At 36.0% G+C, this 20503-nt stretch overlaps 1 pseudogene; it reads left to right on the top strand.

Annotated features, from left to right (window-relative positions):
- Positions 1–3671: 3671 nt before the first annotated feature.
- Positions 3672–18380, top strand: LOC119543679 (annotated as a pseudogene).
- The last annotated feature ends 2123 nt before the right edge of the window (positions 18381–20503 follow it).

Here is a 20503-nt window from a genome sequence, read left to right as displayed (position 1 = left end):
AATATGGAGAAGTATTATCAAATATTAGCCGTTTCCCACTTTATGTTTATTCCTGGGAGAGAAGCAAACATATTTCCTTGGTGCAGGGGCCATGTTTACTCAGCAGAAACGAAAGTAAAAAGACACACCCAATTGCAAACATTCAAAGAATTCTAGAGTTACTGACCCATTTCTTAAACAACAGTTGTAACTGAGACAATCTTGATTGAGATAATACAAGATGACAATTGTAATTTGTTATCCCACTTGTTTCATTTAATTTTATCAAAAAAGCATTTATATACCTTGTCAAAATGTGTTTAATTTTTGCATACTATTTCACTGAACAGCTTTACCATTATTTACTTAACCAACCTCTTATTATATGAATATTTCCAGTTTCTAAACATCAAAAAAAAAATCACCTTTGTCTGTATTTAGAAATATTTCCAAAAGTTACGTTTCAAGGAATGCATTTTTAAAGCTCTTGAGTCATAATCCCAGATTTTTTCAAAAAATTTGATACCAAATTGCACTCCCTCTAGCAATCCATAAAAGGTTTGTTTCCTGATCCTTTGTCCATAATAAGAATGAATTATCTTTTTTTAAAAAAGGAATTTCTTAAAGAATACATATGAATTAGGAGAATATATTCAGTTGGATATATCAATACATATTTAGTTGTAGATTATATTTACTTATATATTTAATTATAATAATATATTTGCTGTTGTACTTTGAATTTTAGTGAGGTTGAACATATTTTCATATGCTTATAGCAAATTATGGTTTTCTATCTTTTATTTATCTTTTCATACCCTTTTACCTGAGAATATACTGTACTTTCTAATGATGTGCCCTGAATTTTTTTTATATAAAGTATTTCTCTGATAAAATTATGTAGAAAAAACTCTGGGGATTCCTCAGACCCAGAAACAAACAAGCAAGCAAACAAAGATAAAAAACTGTGGCCCAAAGGGTAAAGGTTGAAACTGACTGTGTTCAAACTTCAACTCCCATGTGAAACCAAGGGAAGAGATGTTTATTTGGTGCAGGATCTATATTTTCTAAACAATATAACTCCTACAGTCAGTTTGTTCAAACACTACAATTACATGGAACTTTGAATAGGAAGTGAGCTATGGTAGGTCTGTATAGATTAGAATGAAATAGTAACACATTCTAAAGTAATTTGGGTGGAGAATAAAAATATATATTCAAGGCCCCCCTGAGGAGCTGGGAGGAAATGCAGAGGTGTTGGACTTCCTCACCTGGATTGTTGCTGATGTTCTCACAAACATTGGGGACTGACGGCTTGATGTGCTGAGCCCTCTGTTTGGGGGCTGGCCCCTATGAAGCTTGTTGCTGCAAGGAGAGGCTAAACCTGCTTATAATTGTGCCTAAGAGTCTCCCCCTGAGTACCTCTTTGTTGCTCAGATGTGGCCCTCTCTCTCTCTCTAACTAAGCCACCTTGGCGGGTGATCTCACTGTCCTCCCCACTATGTGGGACCTGACTCCCAGGGGTGGAAATCTCCCTGGCAACACAGGCTATGGCTCCCGGGCATGAATCTGGACCCAGCATCATGGAATTGAGAACATCTTTTTGACCAAAAGGGGCATGCAAAATGAAATGAAATAAAGCTTCAGTGGCTGAGAGATTTCAAATGGAGTCAAGAGGTCACTCTGGTGGACATTCTTACGCACTATATAGATAACCCTCTTTAGGTTTTAATGTATTGGAATAGCTAGAAGCAAATACCTGAAAGTACCAAACTCCAACCCAGTAGCCTTGACTCTTGAAGACGATTGTATAACAATGTAGCTTACATGGGGTGACAGTGTGATTGTGAAAACCCTGTGGATCACTCTCCCTTTATCCAGTGTATGGATGGATGAGTAGAAAAATGGGGACAAAACCTAAATGAAAAATAGGGTGGGATGGGGGGATGATTTGGGTGTTCTTTTTTTATTTTTATTTTTTATTCTTATTCTGATTCTTTCTGGTGTAAGGCAAATGTTCTACAATAGATTGCAGTGATGAGTGCACAGCTATAAGATGGTACTGTGAACAGTTGATTGTATACCATGGATGATTGTATGGTATGTGAATATATCTTAATAAAACTGAATTTAAAAAAAAGAAAAACAGGTTAGGGTGCTTTCATAGAATAAACAGCTATTATGCATAATAATAAAACAACAACAACAACAACAACAAAACTGTGGCCCTGCTTTCCTCTTTGAATTCCTTCTCGAGTTTCCTCTGGATATTTTTAAAATTTAAAATCACTGCCATGGCAATCAACCTAGAGAGCCAATCAAGTCCCTAGCTCATTATATTTTACCCAATAAAATATAAAGCCCACCTTCCCCAAACCCACCTCTAAAAGATGGACAAACTCTCATCCAGTCAAAGGAGTTAAGCTAACTTACTTTTTGTGACTACAGGCATACCTTGGAGATACTGTGGATTTAGTTCCAGACTTCTGCAATAAATTGAATATTTTAATTAAAAAAGTCACAAAAATTTTTCGGTTTCCCAGCTCATATAAAAGTTATGTTCACACTTTACTGTCGTCTCTTAAGTGTGCAAAAGCATTATGTCTAAAAAAACTTACATCTTAATTAATTTTTTTTTTTGCTAAAAAACACCACTATCATCTGAGCCTTCAACGGTTGTAATCTTCTTGCTGATGGAGTTGGGGTGACTGAAAATTTCTTAAAATAAGACAGCAATGAAGTTTGCCACATTGAATGACTCTTCAAGAAAGATTTCTCTGTAGCATATGATGCTGTTTGATAGCATTGCACCCACAGAACTTTCAAAATTGGAGTCAATCCTCTCAAATTCTGCTGCTGCTTTATCAATTAAGTTTATGTAATATTCTAAATCCTTTGCTATCATTTCAACAATGTGTACAGCATCTTCACCAGGATTGGATTCCATCTCAAGAAACCACTTTATTCAATTTGTAAAAATTGCAATAACTGTGAAGAGCAGTAAAAACAACATGCACGAAAACAAGGCATACCTATATTAAAAATTGTTTGCCATCTCCAGAAGTCTGGAGCGATTGCCCATTTTAGCAAATGATCTGGCTTCCTTGCTGCAGCAAAAATTTGGTGTCCTGAATAAATGCTGTAATCTGCAAACTCCAATTTGTCTTTACACAACTCTTCTGAATCACATAAGTATTTTTTAGTTTTTGATTTGCATTTTTATTCAACTAACACAGTTTTTATTTTTCCTAACATTTAATAATTTTTAAATTAATGTCCTTTAGATAATTTTATTTTTTAAATTTCTTCTTTGGACATAAATTAGCAAGGCTTACAATGGGCAAATAAAGAGTAATATTAAAAACGTTAAAAAAACCTAGTTAAAATGTGAAAATCTTACCCCAAATACCAAAAACTAAAAATTAAAGTGTTTGAGAATTAAATAAACAGAACCTAATCTAATATCCTGAGAAGTTTATTAAAGAAATCTATACAAATACTGCTATAAGGCTTCTTCCTTCATATAAACACATATTTCATTTGGAAAGCAAACTATTGTTTTATTTTTCCATAAAATTTTGACATGTTTTGGCATTGAAATAAACACTGATATCTACTGGAAATAAATAGGATTTAAAAGAATTAAGATGCCCCCAAAATTATAATTCCAAACTGATAATTACCAACGAGACATGGGGGAAGGGGAAGGAGGAAGAAGAGAAACAAATAAGAATGCTTCTGTTACCTTCTTAGGGAAAAAAATTAACTTGAGAAGGCAAAATGGTTCTTACACAATGCCTACTATTGGCGGAGGGTTAGGGTCCCGGTTAGGGTAAGTATTAGAAAGCATTGCACTGAATAGACCTTTGTATCTTTGCAAGACAAAAAGAGAAAAGAAAGAAATGAAGAGAGAAAAGAAGAAAGGCAAAAAATAAAGAAGGAAGGGAGAAAGGAAGAAGGAAAGACAAAAAAGAAAAAAAAGGAAAAATGGTTAATTACAATACAACATGAACTGAATAACTAAAGACTCATTTTCAGACATTTCAGTAAGGTATCTGGTATTTAAAGATATTTTTTTTTTTGCAATACCTCCTGCTGTGTGAAAAGCGAAATCAAATGCTCCAAGAATATTATATTCTTGGAATTCTATCCTACTTGACTATAATTCAGTGCATCCATAGTGCTGAAATGAAAAAAAGAAAAGAAAAGCTGTTTGGTAAGAACATCAGGCTACAGGGACTGGCTAATTAACTTAAAGAATAACTGTATATTATTCTATAATAAGCTCTTTACATTATTCTAGGTCAGATGTTTCCAATGTAGCAAAACTTATTGTTGATAACATATCTCATTTGTAGCACAAGATAGAATTTATCTGTCAGCACCAAAGTTGGAAATTAGTGCTTAGTTTCTATACTATTTAAGGAATGGCAAGTGTTTTGCTTTTCTGACCCATGAAAATGCAGTTTGAACAAGAAAATTAGCAACTTAATTTGCTAAGACAGGAGAAATAAATGTCATTTAGAGGTTGTCACATGGTCCAAAACTAGCTTCTTTTGTTTGTTTTCACCTAACACTGAAGGGAAATCACCATACTTAAAGCATATTCTTTTCTTAAAATATTATCAAGTAGTCCTTTTTTATTATAAAATCTTTGAAAAATATGGTAAATTGTAACGAAGAGCATTCAAATAATTCAGAATCCTACTAACCTGAAATAAATATCATTGAGTTGTTGCTGCTTTCCTTTAGAGGTTTTACATACTTAAAACCAATAGCACTTATTAAAAACAAAATTAAGACCATAAAAAATGCCATTCTTCTTCTTTTTAAAATACTGATTTTTCCACTTAAAGCAAAATATTCTTGGAAAACATGACTTAGAAAAAGTATCTGGAAGTTAATGATATTTCAAAATTTATTTTATTTTTTCCTTCTTTATTGAAGATACAGATTTTGAGTGAAGAACAAATTGCTATACAAAATTCTTATGTAGCTATGATAATTTCTAGTTAATAATTCCCCAGAATTGGAATAGCTGCCTAGAATTTGAACTACATTGCAAAGTTTAATAGATCTAAATAATTGGATGTCCAAGTGAAATTACTTGATAGTGTCCAATATACACATGCCCAAACTGGGTATGATTATATTTGCAATAACTTGAGAATTTGGATAGGCTAAATGAGGCTACCTGGTTCCTTCAAATTTAGTTTAACTATTAATATTGAATAATTTCCATATTATTTCTGACATTTCTATGTCTTATTCTGTGAGTTTTCATTCTGGCCATGTATCTTCATGGATAAATTTTATTTAATGTTTTAATATTCTTTTTATATCAGTAATATTAGCTTCTGCCATATTTGTGGCAATTGTCCACTGTTTCTAGTTTACCTTCTAGTTTCTTCTGATTTTGTTATTTTCACGGCACTTGTTTTTAAATTCAGTAAAATCTATTAATCTTGTGATTCTGCCCTTTTAACGTTGAAGCCAAGGTTTCACATCCAGAGATTGGGTAAATATATACCTATGTTTCCATTCTGTATTTCTGTAATTTGCCTTTTTGAATTTACCCATTTAATCTACCTGAAATTTATTTTGGTGTATTGTGTTAATTGGGAGGTATGGTGACTCTTTTTCAGATAATTAATCAATTTTATCATCCCACCTGATAAATCATTCCTTTTTGCCAATGATTTCCTGGGCTTCCATGGTCATACATTACATTTCAATATATATTTGGGTAGTTTCCCAGGGTATTATAATGTGTAGGAGTTGTGATTCCTGTCCTATCATTACTCTTTCCTGTTCTTTTTTCAATAGCCATTAACTATTTTGCCTAATTACTCTAGACGTACTTTAAAGGCATTTTATCAATATCTAAAATGCCCTGGTTCAATGTTATTTAAAGTTGTGTTAAACTCATCTGAAATATTAAACTATTATTTAATGTCCATCATTCCTGTCCAGGAGTATTGATTTTAATTTTCTTTCATATTTCTCTGATGAGAGTAGCTGAATCAAGAATTTCTGTTTTGCACCAGCAGCAATACACTTAAGCCAGTTTAAGCAAGACATGGGAAGTTATTACGAGGATACATGAAGGTGTTACAGAATTTAAGGACTGGGATGGAACAAACTGGGCCGGGGGCCAAAGCCTTCAGAATCCTTTCCTGAATTTTTTATCCCTCTTACTCTCAATTCATATGATTCAACCATCATTTTCTGTGCAAGCTGGCTGTACCAGTTTGTATACATTATATCCCCCAGAAAAAGCCATGTTCTTTGATGCAATCTTGTGGGGGCAGATGTATTAGTGTTGATTAAGTTGGAACCTTTGGATTGGGTTGTTTCCATGGAGATGTGACCCACCTAACTATAAGTGATAATTCTGATTAGATAATTTCCATGGAGGCATAGCCCTGCCCACTCAGCATGGGCCTTGATTAGTTTACTAGAGTCCTATATAAGAAGCTCAGACAGAAGGAGCTTGCTGCTGCAACTTAGACATTTGGAAGACAGCCTTTGAAAGTTTTGCTGATGTTTTGGCAGTACTAGCCCAGAGTTTGCCCTGAGAAGCTGACACAGAGACATTCTGGAGAACACCATTTTTAAATGCAACCTGGGAACAAGCAGATGCCAGCCACATGCCTTCTGAGCTGACAGAGGTTTTCCAGATGCCAATGGCCTTTCTCCAATGAAGGTACCGTATTGTTGATGATGCCTTACCTTGGACACTTCATGGCCTTAAGACTGTAACTGTGTAACCAAATAAACCCCCTTTATGAAAGCCAATCCATTTCTGATATTCTACATAACAGCAGCATTAGCAAATTAGAACACTGGCTTTACCTGTTCTGCAGCAAAAAATGATAGAAAACACAGCCACTGACAGTTCCCAGGTTTATTTAAAACTGTTCCAGTCACCCAAAGTCAGTGAAAGTTGACTTTTGTCTCAAGGAAGAGTCTCGTTAAGTTTTCCCTTTGGCTGACTCTCTTACGGTCCTAATTAAAAATTCCCATAAAAGAAACTAGTTGGATCAAATATAACTAGTTGAATCAATTGTGGTGCGTTTTGGAGCAGCATGAAAATTTATGAAGCCCTGTGATGTTAACCAGTAGATAGGGGAAAGAAGTACCAGGAATTTTATAGCAATATATACTGATAGTTTATTTAATGTTTTTTTTTCCTATTGATTGCAGAGTCCTTTTCCCCCATTATATCTTTCCATTCTTAAATTTTCCAGGGCTATAATTTCCATTTATTTATTTTTAACAACTCAGTTTTCTTTGCTCAGATTTTCTTTTTCATTTGATTCAAGGGAATTGTGATTACTGTTGAAACAATTTTATGATGGCTGCTTTAAAGTCCCTCTCAGATTATTCCAATATCAGATTCTTCTCAGTCTTGATATCAGTTGATTGTCTTCTCTCATTCAAGTTGTAATTTCCTGGCTCTTGTTCTAGTGGTAAGTTTTAATCGTGTATTGGACATTATGCCTATTTTATTAGAAGACTGTAGGTACTATTCAAATATTTTATTTTAGCAGGCAGTGGCCTAAAGAGGTGGAGGAAGCTTTCTCAGGTCAGATCACATGCGTGGTGCCTCTAGCCAGTAAAACTGGGTTTCCAGACCATGAGGACAAAATGCCAGGCCTTGGTGCAGCTAGATTTTACCTGTTGATGTTGCTCTTTCTCTAGACAGGAAGTAGGGTCTCGAGACTGCAGCCAGTGCATCCCAGCTGGCTGCTTGTTGGGTCTGGATCCCTCTTGCCTCTACCAGGCCACTTGGTCTCCAGGAAAGAAGGCCCTTCCCTTGGCCTCTTATTGTCAACAGGGCTCCCGGGTGATCCTCCTTGCTGCTGCAGCCAGGTTCATCTGGTATTGTGGGCAGGACTCTGGTTATTTTGGGGAAGAATGAGCCTTCCCAGGCCACCTTTTATTTCTAGGTTGCAGTCAGGTAAAGCTGGTCCTAGGTTGCTTTTCCTGTTGGGTAGGGGAGTTGCAAGACACTCTGACACATAGTTTGTCACTCCAGTTCTGGGGTCATTAACCAGTCTCTCTTCTACTTTACACCTTTCAGGAACCTCCTTGGTTGCCTCTTGCATTTCTTTTCTAGAGGTTATAGTTCTACTCAGAGGGAAGGAACAGGGAATAAGAGTCTATACCATCTTGTTCAGACCGAGACTCCTGCAAATTCCAGTCAATCTCTGCAATTCTCTTGAACAGAAACAGTGAATACCAGCTGTGCATAAGTCATAATTCCTGGAAACAGCATTCATGATGCTCTATGCCCAAGGCTAGAGGTACTTGGCCATCCTACTTAGGAGGAGCACAATGTAGTGGAAGGAATATAAGTTTTGCAGGAGACAACAACCTGATTTTCTAAGCTCTGCTTCTTACTAATCTTAGAACATTTTGCAAGAGCCGTTATCCCTATTTTTCCTGTCTATAAAATGAGGAGTGTTTTCCTCCATATTTTGGAGAAAGATCAGGATTAATGTGTGAAAAAGATCATATACATGGCAATTTAATAAACAGAGCCATTATGATGATCTGCAAAATTCTGAGAGACACATACACAGAATAGCCCTCTAGTGTTGCTAATCTGCCTTCCTAAATTCCTTCTGCCTGGGTCTGTCGGTGTCTAAGCTTTCTGCATTTGCCTCTGTACAATAGGACATAAATGAGAATTCTGCCTGTGCCCAGTCAATGGTACACAAAATGGAATTATTTTTATTCAGGCCAAGCACATTTTTAAATTAGTTCTAAGCTCTGAACTGAATGTATTTTACAAGTAAATGTATTATTAAGCCCTGATTTACTAATATTAAATTATTTAGTTTTTCAATTTAATCCAACAATATTTTAAATTTAAACTATACATAGGAACTTTACCAAATTGAAATTATATAAGGAATGTCTATCTAGGTCTCTTTTCAAAGATATTTCATTACTGTTTCATGTTTAGTTACTAATGGGGAAAGAAAAATATTTTTTCATAAGGGCTTTCCTTTTGTAAGGTACAACAAATCCCAAAGACAATGTTACAATGAAACTCTGATATCTCCTTTAAAATAAATTAGGTGTTCTTTTCATACACACACACACAAATAAGATAATACAAACAAAGAGTTCCATGTATGTGTGGGCAAAAGATTTGAGCAGACACCTGAAAAATATGAGGATGGCAAACAAGTAATGAGAATATATTCAACATCGATTGTCATTAGAGAAATGCAAATTAGAATGACAATGAGATACCAGTTGACACACTATTAGAATGGCCAAAACAAAACAAATGAACATATAACCCTGACAAAACCAACAGCTGGTAAGAACAACTAGAACTTTCATACATTGTGTGGTGGTTTGGGGCTGTACGTTTTCCAGAGAAACATGTTCTTAAACTTAACCCATTCCTGTGGGTTTGAACCCATGGTAAGTAGGACCTTTTGATGTGGTTACTTCAATTAAAATGTGGTCCACCTCAATCAGAATAGGTTTTAATCCTTATACTTGAGTCCCTTATAAGTGAAATGAAATTCAGAAAGAAAAAGAGAAAGCCACAGAGCGAGCAACCAGAAGTTGAAATCAACGGAACCCAGAAGCGAAGGTGGAGCTCAGAGGAGACTGCCATGTGCCTTGTCATGTAAGAAGCTAAGGACCAAGGGTTGCCTGCAGCCAGCCCCAGAGCCCCACAGTGTTTGGGAGAAAGCTTGGCCTTGATGATGTCTTGATTTGGACTTCCTCTTAGCCTCAAAGCTGGGAGCTAACTAATTCCAAATTTTTAATACCATTGCTTGGTATTGCTTGAGCAATCCAGGAAACTAAAACAATTGCTGACTGAAATAAAATATTATTTAGTGACTTTGGAAAAGTGTTTGTCAGTTTTGTATAAAATTAAATATTCTCTTATTACAAGATCCAGAGTCTCATTCCTATGTATTCACTCCTATGTATTCACCAAAAAGAAATGGAAAACTAAGTTCACACAACTGGCATGCCTATCTTCATAGCAGATTTACTCATAATCACCAAAAGGAAAAAAAAAACCCAAATGTTCTTCAGCTAGTAAATATATAAAAAAGACTTCATAAATCCATACAATGGAACACTACACAGCAAAAAAAGAGAACAGAATATCGTGTGTGTGAATCTCAAATGTGTTATGCTGCGTAAAAGCAGACAGACTCAATGCAAAACAATGGAGACAAAAATGAAATAAGTGTTTTCATAGCCTGGGGCTTTGAGGAGAACTTGGCTACTAAGAGGCAGGAAGGGTTTTGGGTGATGATGGAACTGTTCTAGATCTTTTTGTGCTGATGGTTACATAACTGTGTGAGTGTGTCAACACTTAAATAACTGTGCACTGGAAAGAGTGAATTTTACTCTATGTAAATTATACCTTAATCTCAAGACAATCTCAGTTTTCTTCAGCCTTTTATAATTTACAATGCACTTTTCATATTAGTTGGTAGATATTTTCCTTATGTCAGAGATAAGGAACAACATGTTGACTACAAAGATCTAGGATCAACACCTGGTTACATGAGTCTAACCCAAGTGTCCTCTCTGTTAGACATTAAGATGCTGAAGGTGTTTCCATGAATGTGAGTTGCTTGATAGTTTAAAAATACCCCATGGCAATTTTCCCATCAAATAGTTTTTCAAGTAGTCAGGCTTTTCATGTTACTTTTTCTCAAAAAAATAGTGCAGATTTTCCTGGGATAACTGACTATCCATTGAAGTTTCATATTTTGTTTCTTTAGTCTATTGCTATACTTTTCCTGAAAAAATCAATGCTTAAAATTATATCAGCAAGCACCCTGCCAAACTTCTGAAAGGGAACTGCTCTTGGAATCTAAGAACAGGTGAGTTTTGTTTCTTCCTGTAACTTTTCTCTCCAGGAATGGTAAATTAGACAAACTAGCAAGCCAACTTTGAAGACACTAGAAGCAGACATGAGTGGCACCATACAGATTACTTTTCTTTAGTGAGACAGATATTTTTCCTGCCTCTTTTCTCCAATACAGAAAGAAATGCACACAAAGAAATTAAAATCTTATGCATCAAGGGGCAAGTGATTGTACACTTTGGATCTTTGGATAATTGTATGGTATCTGAACAATCTCAATAAAAATGAAAAAAAAAAAAATCTTATGCATCAAGCAGAATGATCCCTCACTCCCAACGTAAATGACTTACTTGCTCCATAGCAACAGCAGATCTATTCTCCCTGAAGATTGACCCATCAAATGGAATTAAGAAGCCAAACCAGAACACTAATGCTTTTCAGCTACTCAGGTGGCAACCCAAACATTCCTTTTCTGTTCTGCCCCTTGAGTAATTAGAGAGCCATTCCACCTTCTACCTAGCTAAAGAAATTTAGGCTGATTTTAAGTGGGAACAAGAAGGATATAGTCACATGAACTGAAATGCAATTTGCTTTGGTCCTTCGTAACCAAGGTATCATATTAACCAAAAAGGATGGAATAGTGGAGAATGGATTTAAAAAAAAAAATAAAGGGAGCCACAGAGACTGTGGTTATTTTGCATAGGACTAGGATAAGTGGCGTAGGCGAAAGTTTGCTAAATTTGGAGTCACTTCTTTGTCTGCTACTTATTATTGGCAGCTTTACACAAAGCCTGTGGGTTTTGTTTGGTAGTTACAGCTAGGACTCTTGGATTCATGTGACAGAAAATCAGCTAAAATAGTTTAGAGAAAATGGTGGTTTCATTAAATATCACCGTGAATCCAAAGGCAAGGAAAAGGTCAGGTTAACAGAAGAGCTCAAATGAGGCACTGGGATTTCATCAAGAGCCGCTGTACTGGTTCAACTCCTTTTGTCCACCTGCTTCCTGATCTGCTCTCTCTATGAACGGGCTTCCTCTCAGCCAAATAAAAGAAAACATAACCTATGGAGTGGCTACTAAGTTTTGCATATTATATTATAATCCAAACCTTGATGAATAAGTAGCTTCTTTTTTTTATTCAATCCATGCACCAATTAAAAAACAAATCCTGGTAACATACATATAACCCGAAATTTCATATTTAAACATTTCATGTGTACAATTCAGTAATACTGATTACATTCACAGTTTTGTTTTAGCATCAACCACTACCAAAACTTATCTATCCCCCCAAATATAAACTCTGTACCCATTAAACAGTAACTCCCTACTCCACTTCCCTTCAGTGCCTGGTAAGTTTTAATACACTTTTTGTCTCTGTGAACTTGAATATTCCAGGTATTTTGTATAAATGAGATGTTACACTGTTTGTCCTTTTGTGTCTGGCATATTTCACTCAAGGTAATATCTTCAAGATTCTGATTCTGTTATAGCATGTATCAGAACTTCATTCCTTTTTATAGCTGAACAATATTCCATTGTACATATATGCCACATTTTGTTTATCTGTGTATCTGCTGATGGGCCCTTGGATTGTTTCCACCTTTTGGTATTGTGAAAAATGCTGCTATGAACATTTGTTTACAAATTTCTGTTCAGGTCCCTACTTTCAATTCTTTTGGATATTTACCTAGAAGCAGAATTGCCAGGTCATGTGGTAATTCTCTATTTAACTTTTGGAGGAAAACCAAACTGTTTTTTACAATGGTGCAACCATTTTACATTCCCACCAACAATGCATGAGGGGTCCTATTACTCTGCATCATTACCAACAATTATTTTCTGCTCTTTCTTTCTTGTTTTTTTTTTTTAATAATAGTCATCCAAGTGAGTGTGAAACAATACAAAATTTTTCATGAAAAAATAATTGATTAAATTTGTGTTAGATATCCTCTCTGGACCAAAAATGATAAGCAGAGTGATGGGCTAGTAGATTGATCAATCCTGGGTAGGCACTGGCCTTTGGAAAAATAAATTTTATGTGAATATGGGAATTGTTTCTAATACATGGCTTCTACATCTGCCACCTGGTTGACAGTGATAGGCAAAACTTCTAGGCAAGCAGTGATGGGCCAATATTCTAGCTACGATCTGGTCCACCCTTTCTGAAAGTGTGATGCACACACACTTTATATTAGAGTTATCAGAAATCCTTTGTAAAATGTGGTTTCCTGGGCTCTACCACAGATTCCTCATTTTGGAATCCAGGAATTGCAATAAGAACTGGCAACATCGTAATAGTCTCCAGGGCATTATAATGAACACTAACATTAGATACCCAGTTCTCCATGCTTTCACTTACAAATTGATGCTTACTAACATCCCTTCCACCCTAGAAACTGTCTCCTCTTGTGAAGTATAAAATGTATAACCTATCATCTACCATATGGAACTATTTGAGTACTGGCCAGATGTAGAATTTGCAAGGTTATCATCCTTATGAATTTTGTTCACTAATGTATCCCTGGCACTTAAAACAGCAACTGGCACGTAGTAGGTGATCAATAAATATGTACTGTAGTCATTAAATTATTAATGTTCTTATGTGTGTTATTTGGTAGCCAAACTAATACCAGGTACAAAGAAGAGCAATTATTTTGTTGTCTAAGAACAGATTCATGGTGATGCAAAATATTAAGCTGCAGTAGTACATGGTTCATCCATATTTACCTCTTATGTACTCTGTGTGCTCTTGCCTTTAAATGGCAGTGCTTACAATGAGCCAGGCTGCCAGCCTCCACCCAGAATTCATGTTCATTTCACTGCAAGACTTTCCTTCTTTATGGGCTTATGTTGTTTTCAGTTTATAAGTCTCAGTAACTTGAATACATTTGTTCAGTGAAATAACGTTCATCCAAGTTTACCTGCAGGAGTCAGGCAAAGGATAGTAGCAAATCTCCGTGGGTAGGAGGGCATAACTTTTAGGAAAGGCATCCACTACTATGATAGCATAGAAGTGGTATTGGAAATCTTGCTACCTTGCCCAAACTTCTACTCTTTTTTTTCCCTATTTAAATGTTTAGATATTAAATAAACAGCATCACGTAATCAGTAAAACCAGTGAAATGGTGCAAGAATTACACAGAACAATGTAACTTTCTTCCTGTTATTTCTTTATCTCTTTAAAAAAAACTTTCAACCTGCAATATAATATACACCAGTATGTGATGTATAAACACACATGTAGTTTTCTTTTCTTTTTAATGGGATGATATACACATTTCATTGCAATTTGCTATTTTTTTTTTCTAAGTAACAACACCTATGGACTTCCCTCCAGGTTATCTCATACAGTTTTATCTCATTATTTTCAACATTACAGAATTTGGATTTTACAGAATTTTTTTTGCTACTTGCCTACAAATAGATACCCGTGTTGTTTCCAGTGCCTTGCCACTGTAAATAATGCTGAAGTAAAAGTTTCTTTTCTTCACTTATATTTTACAGACTAATGTTTAGTTTTTTATAGATTAAGTTTTTAAAATGTGGTTCAAAGGGCATATTAGTTTTCAATTTGAATGGTCTCTTCCAAACTAGTTTTTATATAAGTTCATGTTCTCACTAGCAATGTACGTGAGTGCCCATTTCATAATATCTTCATCCATACTGGATGTTGCTCTATTCTTTCTTCCTAATTTTATAAGACAATACTGTTTCTCACTATAGCATTAATTTTTTATATTCCTAAATTACTAATGTGGTTAAGAAATTTTCCTAGTTTCATGAATCTCATGGCTGCAATTAAATTTCAAGGAACCAGGAACTCTTAAGTTACTCCTTCAAACAACTCTCCAGGTAAACTCCCTTTAACTTAAAAAGTAGAAATCTATTATTTGATGTCAAGTATATGGACACTCACATGACAGAATAGGACTGTGGGAAAGGACGAAGCCTCAGTCTTTAGCAGGAACAATTGAGAGGGAAAATCATGTGGGAGGATAGCCAGAGAGAACCTTCGTCTTCTCAGCTAAGATGTTAGGCTGGTCCTGAAGAAAAATCAAGTCTGTAGGCAAAGCTCAAATTAAACCATCTAAGTATTGATTCAACAGCCAAGTCTTCATACGTAAGCCACATGTAGAAACAGCAGCTAACAAGTGATTTTTAGTTGTGCCAATTCTGGCTCTACCTAGAAGGCTGTTTTCTTCTGAAAAATAATACTGCTAAGCAGCAGCCAAAGGGCAGCGGGTCTGCCAACCCAGGCAAGCCCCGGGCGATTTGCTCAAGGATCCCTTTCACTACTTCCTCCACATCCTGGAGTGTCAGGCACCTGCTTGTTTATAATGATGGAAGGTGGAGGCTTAACTAGGAAAAATGACCTCTGGAAACCTCTCTCATTCCTGGGAGCCACCTGCTGCCCCCAAACCCTGTTCATCCACCTATTTCTCTGTAAGGCTGATTGATCTGGAATTTCTAACCTAGTGATAATGGCGAGGCAGGGAGAGTCTATTTGAGCGGTGATTCCATTCTAACTTTCAGAGCAAGCAGCCACCTTGACTTTCCAGGGCCTGGTTCTACAGTTCTGTTGCTCTCTGTAAGCCCTGGGGACAGTGGGCTGACTCATGCAGTTCCCCTCACATGGAGATATGTCAGCTAGACCTGCCAAGGGTCTCTCTGGATGACCCGGTTATACATAGACTAACCTTTCAGCAGAGAGAGCCGTACTCCTGCAGAGAAGAGCTGGTTCCCTGTAGGAAAATCAGACAAAAAGAATGACTCCCTGACCTTTGGAAAAATTAAAGTCCGCCCAAGATGTCTGTTGTCTTTCTACTCCAAAAGAGATGCATTGATGGAGTGGACACATTCCAATCAGTTGGGCTGTTGTGACTGGTTTAATTCCTAGGAGGGAAAGCAGGGCAAGAAGACTCCTGGAATATAATGCCACTTCTGATTTTCCCCCTTCAAAATGAATACTCTGTCATCCAGAGGAGTCATTTTGTCACATTACATTACCTAATGGAGCAGGCCAATGACCCTGATTCAGAAAATTCTGTCTCCTCTTTAAAACCAAATGTGGCATAAACCCATTTACAATATAGGTAAGTAGCTGCCGGTTCCCAAATGTTTACCCTTGAGTATAATGAGATAGAGCAAAGGTGGCATAAGATGTGGGTCAGGAAACCTGCCAGAGGTGAAGGTAAAGATGTAAAGGGGGCACAACCCTGCACGTAAGAATCTTCCATTCAAGTGGAAGGCAGACCTGCAAGCAATGGCAAAAACATGAGATGCTTGTGGTAACTAAAGCATAAACGAAGTGCTATTGGAACATATGAAAAAGAGCACATAAGTTAACCTGGATAAGTCTTCAGAGAAAAAGAGAATTCATTTTCTAGGAAGTTTGGAAGTTTGCAATGCTAATTCTGGAGAGGGCATTATGTGGAAAAACATTGAGCATTGGAGTAAATATTGATAATGTTGGTTTTCAAAACAAGGAATGAGTCATACAAAAAGATGCTGGACATTAAGTCCTATCATGAGAGAAATTTTGTGTCATAAAAATGCTTTGAGATGTTTTCCCTAATAAAGGATTGCAAGGAATTCAAGAATATGGAGCAGAGGTGTTACATGTTCATATTTATGAATTAAAGAGATTTTAGCAATGTCAATCAAATAATTTGAAAGTGGGGGGTGTCAAGAGACACTAGAGTTAGAGAGCGCAATAAGAAATATATTGAAATTGTTAAGGCTAATTTGACCTGAACAAGGGCTGTGATATTTCATCTAAGTTGTGGAACTTACGTGTGCAGAGTACAATGAGCTGTTTACAGTATTCCCTTATTATTATTTTACTATCTTTGGGGTCAGCAGTGATTATCTTGCCTTTCATTTCTAATATTGATAATTTCTGTCTTCTCTCTTTTTTTGTCAGTCTTGATAGTTTATCATTTTTGTTCATGTTTTCAAAGAAGATGCTTTTTATTTCATTAATTAATTTTTTTTCTGTATTGTTTCTGTTTTTAATTTTGTTGCTTTCTTCTCTATCTTTATAATTTCCTTCTTTCTGCTTGATTTGGATTTATTTTCCTCTTCCTTCTCTAGTTTCTTTCTTATTTTTATTGTGGAATATAATATATAACTTTCCAAGTGCATATAACAAGTAGTTAGAGAGCAAATTTCAAAGAATGTTATGGGTTACAGTTTGACAGTTTCAATTATTTCCTTTTTGTTAAATATATATGCAAAAAGGTGATAACTTTCAAAGTCAACAAGCAGTTGAATAGGAAATTTCCAAGAATGTTATAGGATAGGTACCCTAGTTTCTGTTATTTCCTTATTGTGAATTCTCTAGTTTCTTAAGATGAAAATTTACATCATTTATTGGAAACCTATTTTCTTTTCCTGATATTGGTATTTAATGCTGTAAATTACTAACACTTTTATCTATATCCAACAAATTTTTCATTTTCACTCACTTCACAGTATTTTCTAATTTATGTTAAGATGTTCTCTTTGACTCCTAGATTACTTAGCACTGTGTTGATTAATTCACCAGAGTTTGGAGATTTTCCTGTTGTCCTTCTGTTATTAATTTCTGGTTTAATTCAATGTAGTCTGAAAACATACTTTGTATGATTTCAAATCCTTTAAATTTGTTACTGTTTGATTTATACTACAGGTTTTGATCCATCTGGTTAGAATTCCAAATTCATTTGGGTGGAGTGGCCTATAAATATCAATTACGTTTACTTGATTTATGGTGTTCATTAGTTTTTTTACATCCTTGTTTATTTTCTATCTGTTGGTTCTATGTATTACTGAGAAAGGAGTGCTGAAGTCTCCAATCATAATTGTGGATTTATCTATTTTTCCTTTCAGTTCTGTTAGTTTTTGATTTGTGTAATTCTTAAAGGCTGTTGTCAGGAGCACATTTGGAATTGTTAAGTCTTCTTGGTGAGTCATCCCTTTTATCAGTAAGTTCTGTTTGTTTTCCCTGTTAGTTTTCTTTGTTCTGAAATCTACTTTGTCTGATATTCATAAAGTCACAGCAAATTGTGCAGCAAAAGATGATTCAGATGTCCAATCTGATGAATCAAGCAAGGCTCAAAGTCCTCAGAGCCAGAGATGACCTTATCACAGACCTACTAAATGAAGCCAAGCAGAGACGCAGCAAGGTGGGAGAAGATACAACCAGGTGGTACCAAGCGCTGCTGGATGGACTGGTCCTCCAGGGTTTGTACCAGTTGCTGGAGCCCTGAATGATTATTCATTGCAGGAAACAGGATTTCCCTCTGGTAAAGGCGGCAGTGCAAAAAGTGATTCCTATGTACAAAATTGCCACCAAAAAAGATGCTGATGTCCAAACTGATCAGGAGGCCTACCTGCCTGAGGATATAGCTGGTGGTGTTGAGGTCCATAGCAGAGATCGTAAAATAAAGGTTTCTAATACTCTAGAAAGCTGGCTGGATCTCATAACCCAGCAGATGATGCCAGAAGTATGGGGAGCCTTGTTTGGTACAAATGCCAACAGGAAGTTTTTGGACTAAGCCTTTGTGGGGTGGAATTCATTCCACTCTTCTGCTGCTGTGTTATGGGAGTTTTTGATATTTGAAGGACCATAATTATCTATGTTACCTCCTCATTTGCTATTCTAATACTGTTCTGTACTTATCAGCGGATTACCCTTCTGTAGCTAATGCCCTTAGCCCAATTGTTAACAGTGGGAAGAAGTTTCTCTTAAAATGATCAGGAGCCTACCTCTAGTTCATTTAAAAGTAATACAATGATGTATCTGGTAAGCTCTGTCTTTTAAGTCTAAAACACATGTGGGGCATGCATTCCTTCCAGCTCTATTAGTTTCATCATTATCTGTTAGGGCCTAGAAGTTTTCCTTATCTGTAAATGTTATTTAAAATCTAAGCCATGAAAATGCTTTGTTTATTAAAACAAAAGGTTTACACGGATCTAATTGTAATTTTTTTTTGCAAGGCGCTACAATTTAATCAGTTGAAAGAGTAAAATTCTTACTGATGTCCCTACAAAAGAGCCATTTTCCATCATCTATCGTCTACAAAAGTTTTACAACTTTATTGAGAGAATGGTTTTATTCGCTTTAGCAGAGTCAGAAAAGTAAGAAAACTAAAGGTTGGGAAGTTACTGTGTGCTAGGCTAAATCTTTTCACAAGGGCCTTTTATTCCTCCCACTGCACTTTTATTTTTCCCTCAAATGACTCTAGGAGCTGCCCAAGGCCTTGCAGCTGACACATGGCAGAGCTGGAGTTTTAACTCAACTCTTCCTTACACTGTCTCATCTTAGTAGAGAAAGAGGACACTATATTAGCACCATCCTCTCCCTCCTTAACCTGAGTTTTAGAGTTGGTGGGGACTAATACAAATAATTTCTGGAACAGGTATTTTGTTCATAGGACTTGACCCCACTTGTGTGACATTATTTCTCTTCTCTAGAGGAGCCTTGTGGGGGAAGGAATTGAAGCACATGAGGAAACCTCTGTCACAGCAAACTCAATTCCTCAAGATGATGCAATTATTTGATGGACTCAAGACTCAAAACCCAGGGTCGATATGCACTAAAGAAACAGTGAACCCTAAGTTAAACAATGGACTATAGTTAATAGTACCATTATAAAAATGTGCTTTCATCAATTGTAACAAATATTCCACACCAATGCAAGGTGTTAATAAAAGGGTGGTACATGGGAATCCTATATTTTATGCATGATTGTTTTGTAAACCCACAACTTCTCTAATAAAGAAGAAAAAAAACCCAACGTGACTTAAAAATAAAGTATCCCTTTGGGTATTTTCCTCCAAAAAAAAAAAAAATGATAAACTTGGGTATCACTGACCATCTTTCCCCCTCTTCCTGCCTTAAATGGGAAAGTGATGCTTAGAACTGAAGCAGACAGCCACTCTGCTGCCATAATGTCATGGCCAAGTGAATTTGTATGATGCTGGCCTTGAATTCATCAAGCCAAAAGAAGCTGCCTATTTCCCAACTTTTATATGAGAATCATAAATTGATATTTCTTTGAGCCCCTATAAGTCTAATCTTTGAATCTAACCTTAATATGTTTCTAAATAAAGAAAGTAGAGGACTTGCAGTAATTCTAGTTTCATAAAATATTTGGGGAATTGAATGAATGCCAGAGACCTGGATTTCTATGGTCTGGATTTCTATGGGGGTAGGGGGACTGGTTCCTAATCACTGAAATTGTTCCCAAAAAGAGCACATGGGTTCATATGCTCTGGGATCCCTGGGAATTTTGTCAGGTACAGAGAGTTGGGCTGAGCAAGAGATCATGAGGAAGGCCCAACTCACACCATTGTGATAAGGATATAATTAACAATATCAAAGTAAATAACCAAAAGAAGGAAATATGAAGAACTATGTAATCAGAGAGTAGATGTAATGAGTATTAGTGAAAAGTGAGCTTAAAGAAAATAATTTTATCTAATTTTCACCAGGCATTGTTGAATTACATCCCATCAATTTTATGGATTGATTTTCTAAAGCTTCCATATTTTCAGCAACTGCCCTTTCATTGAGGGTGTCAAGTTCATGAAAAGAATTTTGAAAGCCACCCTATTTTTATGGGAGCTCCTCATCTGTACTCTGCATGTGTCAGCAGCCTGTCTGGCTCTAACAAGC

The sequence above is a fragment of the Choloepus didactylus genome, chromosome 9 (assembly GCF_015220235.1).
Source record: "Choloepus didactylus isolate mChoDid1 chromosome 9, mChoDid1.pri, whole genome shotgun sequence".
Classification (NCBI taxonomy): Eukaryota; Metazoa; Chordata; class Mammalia; order Pilosa; family Megalonychidae; genus Choloepus; species Choloepus didactylus.
Note: the sequence above shows the minus strand (reverse complement) of the source record. Positions and strands in the feature narration are given on the sequence as shown.